Raw genomic sequence first — 7,500 nt, 5'->3', positions numbered from 1 at the left:
CCGGGAGTGCGGAGGCCGCCGCCCCGTGAAGGGCGGGGAAGCCCCATCCTCCCTCGGCCCGCGCAAGGCGAGACCTTCACTTTCATTACGCCTTTAGGTTTCGTACAGCCCAATGACTCGCGCACATGTTAGACTCCTTGGTCCGTGTTTCAAGACGGGTCGTGAAATTGTCCAAAGCTGAAGCGCCGCTGACGGGAGCGATTATTCCGCCCGAGAGCATCCCGAGCCAACAGCGGCGCGGGTCCGGGGCCGGGCCAGGTAGGTCCGTCATCCGGGAAGAACCGCGCGCGCTTGCCGGGAGCCCGAGCGCCCAAAGGGGCGAATCGACTCCTCCAGATATACCGCCGGGCAGCCAGCCAGGACACCGGGGCTCTGCCCAACAGACGCGAACCGAGGCCCGCGGAAGGACAGGCTGCGCACCCGGGCCGTAGGCCGGCACCCAGCGGGTCGCGACGTCCTACTAGGGGAGAAGTGCGGCCCACCGCACACCGGAACGGCCCCACCCCGCGGCGAGTGGAAAGGCAACCGGACACGACCCCGCCGCGGATTGCTCCGCGCGGGCGGCCGGCCCCATCTGCCGAGGGCGGAGGCCAGTGGCCGGATGGGCGTGAATCTCACCCGTTCGACCTTTCGGACTTCTCACGTTTACCCCAGAACGGTTTCACGTACTTTTGAACTCTCTCTTCAAAGTTCTTTTCAACTGTCCCTCACGGTACTTGTTCGCTATCGGTCTCGTGGTCATATTTAGTCTCAGATGGAGTTTACCACCCACTTGGAGCTGCACTCTCAAGCAACCCGACTCGAAGGAGAGGTCCCGCCGACGCTCGCACCGGCCGCTACGGGCCTGGCACCCTCTACGGGCCGTGGCCTCATTCAAGTTGGACTTGGGCTCGGCGCGAGGCGTCGGGGTAGTGGACCCTCCCAAACACCACATGCCACGACAGGCGGCAGCCTGCGGGGTTCGGTGCTGGACTCTTCCCTGTTCGCTCGCCGCTACTGGGGGAATCCTTGTTAGTTTCTTTTCCTCCGCTTAGTAATATGCTTAAATTCAGCGGGTAGTCTCGCCTGCTCTGAGGTCGTTGTACGAGGTGTCGCACGCCACACCGCCAGCCGGCTGTGCACGCTACCGAGTAAGTACCGGTATGCGAACCGCCAGGCGACGGGCGCGCATCGCACGTTTAAGGAGGCGCGGCCGGCCCCACAGGCGGCCGCGACGCTCCCAGGTCTGCGAAGCGGGGCAAACGCCGCGCGCTTCAGTATACGTAGCCGACCCTCAGCCAGACGTGGCCCGGGAACGGAATCCATGGACCGCAATGTGCGTTCGAAACGTCGATGTTCATGTGTCCTGCAGTTCACATGTCGACGCGCAATTTGCTGCGTTCTTCATCGACCCACGAGCCGAGTGATCCACCGTCCTGGGTGATCTTTTCTTAGTTTCCACTGTCTCTTTCAAGACAGTTGCATAGGCGGGACGTAGGCGTGTGGCGGCCCCTGTTCAAGCGTTCTGTGTCCAACGGCCTCACGGCCGATGGGCGTCGTACGGCTCCACACCGGAGCGGACAGGCAGTCGGGCGAAAGTCATTCAAAACCGGCGCCAGGCGCCAGGTGCCGCAGGCCAGCCGCTCCAGCGCTTCAGCGCTCGTACCACACAACATTGGCGTTAGTTTTGAGAAGCACGCGTGGTTCCGCACGCGGCGCACGGCTACTGCGAGCCGTACAGGTAGCGTGTTGCGCGACACGACACGCACATCGAAAGACATGCAGTCTAGTCGGTAATGATCCTTCCGCAGGTTCACCTACGGAAACCTTGTTACGACTTTTACTTCCTCTAAATGATCAAGTTTGGTCATCTTTCCGGTAGCATCGGCAACGACAGAGTCAATGCCGCGTACCAGTCCGAAGACCTCACTAAATCATTCAATCGGTAGTAGCGACGGGCGGTGTGTACAAAGGGCAGGGACGTAATCAACGCGAGCTTATGACTCGCGCTTACTGGGAATTCCTCGTTCATGGGGAACAATTGCAAGCCCCAATCCCTAGCACGAAGGAGGTTCAGCGGGTTACCCCGACCTTTCGGCCTAGGAAGACACGCTGATTCCTTCAGTGTAGCGCGCGTGCGGCCCAGAACATCTAAGGGCATCACAGACCTGTTATTGCTCAATCTCGTGCGGCTAGAAGCCGCCTGTCCCTCTAAGAAGAAAAGTAATCGCTGACAGCACGAAGGATGTCACGCGACTAGTTAGCAGGCTAGAGTCTCGTTCGTTATCGGAATTAACCAGACAAATCGCTCCACCAACTAAGAACGGCCATGCACCACCACCCACCGAATCAAGAAAGAGCTATCAATCTGTCAATCCTTCCGGTGTCCGGGCCTGGTGAGGTTTCCCGTGTTGAGTCAAATTAAGCCGCAGGCTCCACTCCTGGTGGTGCCCTTCCGTCAATTCCTTTAAGTTTCAGCTTTGCAACCATACTTCCCCCGGAACCCAAAAGCTTTGGTTTCCCGGAGGCTGCCCGCCGAGTCATCGGAGGAACTGCGGCGGATCGCTGGCTGGCATCGTTTATGGTTAGAACTAGGGCGGTATCTGATCGCCTTCGAACCTCTAACTTTCGTTCTTGATTAATGAAAACATACTTGGCAAATGCTTTCGCTTCTGTTCGTCTTGCGACGATCCAAGAATTTCACCTCTAACGTCGCAATACGAATGCCCCCGCCTGTCCCTATTAATCATTACCTCGGGTTCCGAAAACCAACAAAATAGAACCGAGGTCCTATTCCATTATTCCATGCACACAGTATTCAGGCGGGCTTGCCTGCTTTAAGCACTCTAATTTGTTCAAAGTAAACGTGCCGGCCCACCGAGACACTCACTCAAGAGCACCCTGGTAGGATTGCAACGGGGTCCGCCTCGGGACGCACGAGCACGCACGAGGCGCGTCGCACGCCTTCAGCTCGCCCCACCGGCAGGACGTCCCACGATACATGCCAGTTAAACACCGACGGGCGGTGAACCAACAGCGTGGGACACAAATCCAACTACGAGCTTTTTAACCGCAACAACTTTAATATACGCTATTGGAGCTGGAATTACCGCGGCTGCTGGCACCAGACTTGCCCTCCAATAGATACTCGTTAAAGGATTTAAAGTGTACTCATTCCGATTACGGGGCCTCGGATGAGTCCCGTATCGTTATTTTTCGTCACTACCTCCCCGTGCCGGGAGTGGGTAATTTGCGCGCCTGCTGCCTTCCTTGGATGTGGTAGCCGTTTCTCAGGCTCCCTCTCCGGAATCGAACCCTGATTCCCCGTTACCCGTTACAACCATGGTAGGCGCAGAACCTACCATCGACAGTTGATAAGGCAGACATTTGAAAGATGCGTCGCCGGTACGAGGACCGTGCGATCAGCCCAAAGTTATTCAGAGTCACCAAGGCAAACGGACCGGACGAGCCGACCGATTGGTTTTGATCTAATAAAAGCGTCCCTTCCATCTCTGGTCGGGACTCTGTTTGCATGTATTAGCTCTAGAATTACCACAGTTATCCAAGTAACGTGGGTACGATCTAAGGAACCATAACTGATTTAATGAGCCATTCGCGGTTTCACCTTAATGCGGCTTGTACTGAGACATGCATGGCTTAATCTTTGAGACAAGCATATGACTACTGGCAGGATCAACCAGGGAGCTGCGTCAACTAGAGCTGAGCAGCCGGCCGCCCGGGAGTGTGTCCCGGGGGCCCGCGCGAACACGCAAGCGTCCGCTCAATTATTCTGCAAACAGGAGGAGGCTGAGCTCCCCTGCACAATACACCTCGAAACCCTCTCAGGTCCCGGCGGCGCGCAGCGCCGTCCTAAGTACTTGGTCGGGTTCGAGAGGGGCGCAATCGCCCGGAGTTTGGCGAGTAGACGCTTTAGGTGCGACCACCCGTGCTCCCAACTGAGCTTGCCGCTGCCGACAGAGGCCCGGGAGCGTGCTGTCGTGGCATTGCCGGCGGGAGACAACACGCGCCACCTACGGTGGCCGGCAGCTCCAACGCCAGCGCCACAGAAGGACAAAAGCCCCACTTGGGTGCCGAAGCGAACACTCCCAGCACAGCGCACGCGCCAACACGTCCGCACAGCTGCGATACAATCCACCTGCGAGAACCGCAGAGGCGACCGAGCAGCAGACGGCGTCGCGGCGCCGAGCGCCGGGCGGCGGCGCATCCTCAGCGCACACAGTCCTCAATCGGACCAGCACACTGCAGATGTCCACCGCGCTTCGCACCGGGCCCGCGAGGACCTACTTTGGCCGCACGGCGCCGCGTGCAGGGTGCGCCGGCGCGCAGCTGCGCCGCCTGCCGCCTCCGTCGGCCGGCGCGCCTGCCACTGGCCGCCCCCACCAGCCGGCTGTAGCGCGTGCGCCCACGCACCGCGCGGCCAGCACGCCGGGAGGCCCCCCCTCACCGGCCGGGGACGGTCCCACCCAGCCACCGCCGCGTATCGCTTCACACCCACATGCCATTCACGTTCGTGGGCATGGTGGGTATCGCTGAAACAACCGGTTGGTAGCTCAACCGATCGTCGCCATCACTGATTCACCTCTAGCGAGAACAACCGCACCACAACGGTTTACCAGTTGTTCATTTGCGTAACGTCACCAGCAAACGTAGACGTCCATCGCCATTTGCAAATTCAACGATTGTTGCATGCCTGTGTCAGGTGTCACGACACACTATGTCTGCCCACATACACGCAACAACATGTGCACGCTTCGCGAACACGTGGAAGGTGGCCCCCGTACGTATGCGATGTCCATTGCGCGAACGACTGTCAACCGGCCTCTGTCGCATGTCGCAGATGTGGAACGCAGTGCACCATGCTATCACGGTGTGTGAGAAGAGACGACTACGTCTGACAACACGCGCCACTACATCAACAGACGGCTCATGCTGATCGCCATCCACGGCATACCATACTGCAATCCAGCTCTTATAGGGAGACGACACGTAGCTGAGTGCACAATATTTGGACCGTATGGTTCGCCGTTGTTGGCGCAGTCGTGGTACGGTCACACATGTACCACGATGTATCATTCAGTACATGAGGACCAATGTGCAGTACAGTGTGTGATTTGGACGTACAACATCAGCGGACAGTTGACACAAGCCGTACCACAACGTAGGCTGTGCTTCGCCATGCGAATGCCAATGAACAACTGCGAAGGGCATTGAGCATGTACGTCCTGCTGCCATCCGCATTACAGTGTATAGCTGCAAGGTGTTTAACATGAAGCGATACTCTGGGGACCGGGCAGTGCGAGTAGCAAACTATATTGCGGGGGTTGCAGTTAGGCAACACTACACTAATTTAACGCGTCGTATGACAATTACAGAGCAGGTTAAGGCCCAACGTGTGTTGGGTTAAGGCCCAACGTGTGTTGGGTTAAGGCCCAACGTGTGTTGGGTTAAGGCCCAACGTGTGTTGGGTTAAGGCCCAACGTGTGTTGGGTTAAGGCCCAACGTGTGTTGGGTTAAGGCCCAACGTGTGTTGGGTTAAGGCCCAACGTGTGTTGGGTTAAGGCCCAACGTGTGTTGGGTTAAGGCCCAACGTGTGTTGGGTTAAGGCCCAACGTGTGTTGGGTTAAGGCCCAACGTGTGTTGGGTTAAGGCCCAACGTGTGTTGGGTTAAGGCCCAACGTGTGTTGGGTTAAGGCCCAACGTGTGTTGGGTTAAGGCCCAACGTGTGTTGGGTTAAGGCCCAACGTGTGTTGGGTTAAGGCCCAACGTGTGTTGGGTTAAGGCCCAACGTGTGTTGGGTTAAGGCCCAACGTGTGTTGGGTTTAGGCGCAACATAGGTTAGGTTTAGGCGCAACATAGGTTAGGTTAAGGCGCAACATGGGTTAGGTTAAGGCGCAACATGGGTTAGGTTAAGGCGCAACATGGGTTAGGTTAAGGTACAACATGGGTTAGGTTAAGGTACAACATGGGTTAGGTTAAGGTACAATATGGGTTAGGTTAAGGTACAATATGGGTTAGGTTAAGGTACAATATGGGTTAGGTTAAGGCGCAACATGGGTTAGGTTAAGGTACAATATGGGTTAGGTTAAGGCGCAACATAGGTTAGGCTAAGGCGCAACATAGGTTAGGTTAAGGCGCAACATAGGTTAGGTTAAGGCGCAACATAGGTTAGGTTAAGGTACAATATGGGTTAGGTTAAGGTACAATATGGGTTAGGTTAAGGTACAATATGGGTTAGGTTAAGGTACAATATGGGTTAGGTTAAGGTACAATATGGGTTAGGTTAAGGTACAATATGGGTTAGGTTAAGGTACAATATGGGTTAGGTTAAGGTACAATATGGGTTAGGTTAAGGTACAATATGGGTTAGGTTAAGGCGCAACATGGGTTAGGTTAAGGTACAATATGGGTTAGGTTAAGGCGCAACATAGGTTAGGCTAAGGCGCAACATAGGTTAGGTTAAGGCGCAACATAGGTTAGGTTAAGGCGCAACATAGGTTAGGTTAAGGCGCAACATAGGTTAGGTTAAGGCGCAACATAGGTTAGGTTAAGGCGCAACATAGGTTAGGTTAAGGCGCAACATAGGTTAGGTTAAGGCGCAACATAGGTTAGGTTAAGGCGCAACATAGGTTAGGTTAAGGCGCAACATAGGTTAGGTTAAGGCGCAATACGGGTTAGGTTAAGGCGCAATACGGGTTAGGTTAAGGCGCAATACGGGTTAGGTTAAGGCGCAATACGGGTTAGGTTAAGGCGCAATACGGGTTAGGTTAAGGCGCAATACGGGTTAGGTTAAGGCGCAATACGGGTTAGGTTAAGGCGCAATACGGGTTAGGTTAAGGCGCAATACGGGTTAGGTTAAGGCGCAATACGGGTTAGGTTAAGGCGCAATACGGGTTAGGTTAAGGTACAATACGGGTTAGGTTAAGGCACAATATGGGTTAGGTTAAGGTACACATTGTTGTACGGAAAGGTGTTTTGGGGGGGGGGGGGGGCCGGTTTGTTGATTGTGAATATCGTAAGTAAATGACTGCGGCATCATCTGATTTGCCACGTCAGGGTGCACCTTTGGCTCATAACAGGCGGCGCTCTGATTCCATGCTTGTGGCAGACCTGTGTCTTTCATTCCTGCCATTGTTTGTGTGGTGTGACAGGAGGCAGTATTGTGATGTTGGGTGCACCCCTGTGTGGGACATGTGTGGGTGTTGGTGGCTTAGCTGAGCAATGGTGGTTGTCGGAAGGGTGGGATATTCTGTTTTCCGAGTGGACCTCCCGGTCTGGTTATGATAGTGTGGATTGTCTAATGTGGCAGAGAGGATGCACTGGGTGGTGTTCCATGCTGGTGCTTACATATTGTCTGTGTGCCTGTTACAGGCAGAGAGTAGTGCGTGATAAGAGTGTCTGGCTGACGTGTGATTGTGAGCAGAGTCTTTCAGCATGTATACGGACAGGTCTATACATTATCTGTATTCTGATGGCTCTATCTATTACTAATCAGCGCCGTGT

The 7,500-nt window shown here is 55.3% G+C and overlaps 3 non-coding genes across 3 annotated transcripts in view; all 3 read right to left on the bottom strand.

Moving 5' to 3' along the window:
- The window catches only part of LOC124593385, a 4,224-nt gene extending 3,145 nt beyond the window's left edge, over positions 1 to 1,079 (bottom strand). Inside the window, exon 1 of the ribosomal RNA XR_006978030.1 lies at positions 1 to 1,079. This exon is cut by the window's left edge and continues 3,145 nt beyond it. This is a non-coding gene — a ribosomal RNA (large subunit ribosomal RNA).
- A 188-nt stretch (positions 1,080 to 1,267) lies between these two features.
- LOC124593419 lies at positions 1,268 to 1,422 on the bottom strand. The gene has a single exon (XR_006978040.1). It is a non-coding gene; the product is annotated as a 5.8S ribosomal RNA (ribosomal RNA).
- A 351-nt stretch (positions 1,423 to 1,773) lies between these two features.
- On the bottom strand, positions 1,774 to 3,683 carry LOC124593310. The gene has a single exon (XR_006977957.1). It is a non-coding gene; the product is annotated as a small subunit ribosomal RNA (ribosomal RNA).
- Positions 3,684 to 7,500: the final 3,817 nt, after the last annotated feature.

This window comes from Schistocerca americana, unplaced genomic scaffold (genome assembly GCF_021461395.2).
Source record: "Schistocerca americana isolate TAMUIC-IGC-003095 unplaced genomic scaffold, iqSchAmer2.1 HiC_scaffold_98, whole genome shotgun sequence".
In the NCBI taxonomy this organism is placed as follows: domain Eukaryota; kingdom Metazoa; phylum Arthropoda; class Insecta; order Orthoptera; family Acrididae; genus Schistocerca; species Schistocerca americana.
Note: the sequence above shows the minus strand (reverse complement) of the source record. Positions and strands in the feature narration are given on the sequence as shown.